Genomic DNA, 2,500 nt, shown 5'->3' with positions numbered 1-2,500 from the left:
TGTAATTCCATGGAAGGAATTACCATTGCATGTAAATGCAAAAAGGTTGTTAGCTGTGTAAAACATATTAGGCCTATAGTTAAAAAGACAACTAGGCTAAACTGAAGAATAGATAAATAACAATTAGGCCTACCCAATTACAATTTCAACTTGGAAAGTCACATTTAAAAAGTGATTGATGAAAATGCATCAAAATTGTGGATATAGGCTATTTTGGAAAATAACTCTTCATTTATTAGAATTTAAAAGACTGAATGAAGTTGCCAACTTCAAACGAGTTGCAAGAGCTGACTTTAGTAGCCTACAGTGAAACGACTGGTAGGATAGCTTACATAGCCTTCATATCTACACTAATGCAGGTTAAAAGTAGGCTATAGACACCATTGGAATAGCCTACGGAATACAATCTCAAACAACGCCAATCAACGATGATGCAGCAACAGGTAGGATAGCCTATCTAGCAAATGTAACGTTAGCTTACAGTAGGATATTTTATGTAGGCTACACATATTACAGGATGAGCTGTTCTTCGAAACCGTTTCCAAGTGTGTGAGTGTGATTGTCCTAATAGGAATGTACAATAAGCGACTGAGAAGAATGCTTGAACCTAAATGGTGCGGTATCCGCCGTTCATTCCGACATACCAGCACTCCGACATGGACGTCCAATTGTCGTAGTGGAGGCATGTCTCTTTATGGGAAAAAGTCCCACCACTCCGACATTTTTTTTTTTCATGGTCGCAGTGGCGGTATTTAACTTTTTTTTCAAACAACGTGCCATTCCGACATGAGGTCATTAATAGGCTATTAATGTCATAACTATATCCAATTGTGTAAAATAATAAAGATTCACATTTAAAATGTCATTGTGAAGACTTCTTGATATGCGTGATTATGTGTCTGTTGCGTGCGCGACTCGGGGAGGTGAAAGCAGTTCTGTACATGGCAAGTTCTCATTATTCGCGGACTAAGTGGAGCTAAATTAAGTTATTATTTTGCTGTCACTTCGTCTGTTTTATGGCCTAGAAGGTTGTATTTGGTATCTGTGGATAGCTCTAGCTATCCTCTTTTATCTGACATGCAAGCCATACATTTTTGACCACAGTGTCACGAGTAAAGCAAACGAAAGTAGCGGTAGCCGAAGTTATGACATTCTTATTTGTTTGTCACTTCGTCTGTTTTTATAACACAATAGGATCGATGTGTTTGGTATCAATGGAAAGCTCTGTTTCTCCTCTTTCATTTGATATGCGTGTCATGTCTGTGCGATGCCTGGTCCCGGAGTAATTCAAGCGAGAGCCGTGGCTGCGTGGGTGAACGCAGAGCAATATAGACTGTAAATATGATATACTTTGATTTAAATTCATGATTTTATTTTATTTTCATACTTGATCGTACAGACACGTGTCTAGTCTCGTTGGAAAGCCCCGGTTCTGCTCTTTCATGCAATATAGGTCTCATCTCGTTGTGACTAATAATTGCGGAGCAATGTAACGGAGAAGAATGGGTGTGTTTTTTGACGCACTTTGCGTCCGTCGGGCTCATAGGGTCCGTTAAATTGACTTGGAAAAAAATAGGATTTGTAAACTGTCGGAATGGGGGTACTAAAATGTGTCGGATTGGCAGCATGTCTAAATAGCAGCATGTCGAAATAGAGGCATGTCTAAATGGAAGCATGTCGTAGTGGTGGCATGTCTGAGTGGCAGCATGTAACCAAATGGTGCAACTCGTAGGCCTGTCTATCAGGTTGGACTTCACCTAAAACGCTGGACTGTCGAGATGGCTAAAAGCCCTGTTCGCCTTGCAGCCTACCCCGACGTTAAACGCCTGGAGCAAGTTTGGTTGTCGTTAGCTACAGTGTTTACGTTGACGTTAACCCTAGGCTACTGTAGCCTACTGTCACGATAAACAAATCAAGTAAGGAGTAGCCTAACAGGAGACAAGACGATAACGTCCTGGTTTACAGCAGCTGCAGCTGTTACAGCTTAATGAGTAGACGTAACGTAACATTCACGTTTAGCCTGGTTCAGCCTCAGCGCAGCGGCGGTGGCATGGCTTTGGATCAGAGCTCCTTGATTACTGACAGCTGCGCACTGACGTAACAATTATTCTTTGCCGCCAAAGGGTCTCAATGTAAACTCTATGGGAATTTTAATTTCTTTTATCGTAAATATCTCAAAAAGTATAAAGTTCACACATTTAAAAAATACATAGAACAAATCTCCGTTACAAGACCTGTGTAGGAGTATTTGAATGACGTCAAACGGTTCAGTGGTTTTAGAGCCTTTGATCGTTGATTTTGGTCGGAAGATATAATAAGAAGAAGAACAGTGATAACAGTACATTGCATTTGCATGCAATGTAATTATGGCACTTTTGTTGTTGTGTGTTATTCATGAAAGCTTGCCAGACATATGTACTGTAGTAATCGATTTACAAAAGCAATGCGCCCCGAGAGGCTATGGATTACAGTGATTCACAGATGATTAGGGTGAACAGAC

General features: G+C 40.5%; 1 protein-coding gene across 1 annotated transcript in view; it reads left to right on the top strand.

The window, feature by feature from the left end:
* The window catches only part of fndc1 (fibronectin type III domain containing 1), a 62,547-nt gene that overhangs the window by 27,476 nt on the left and 32,571 nt on the right, over positions 1 to 2,500 (top strand). The gene's annotated exons all lie outside the window — the stretch shown is intronic.

Source organism: Sardina pilchardus, chromosome 12, assembly GCF_963854185.1.
Source record: "Sardina pilchardus chromosome 12, fSarPil1.1, whole genome shotgun sequence".
Classification (NCBI taxonomy): Eukaryota; Metazoa; Chordata; class Actinopteri; order Clupeiformes; family Clupeidae; genus Sardina; species Sardina pilchardus.
The sequence above is the reverse complement of the archived record's forward strand: the minus strand, read 5'-3'. Positions and strand labels throughout refer to the sequence as shown.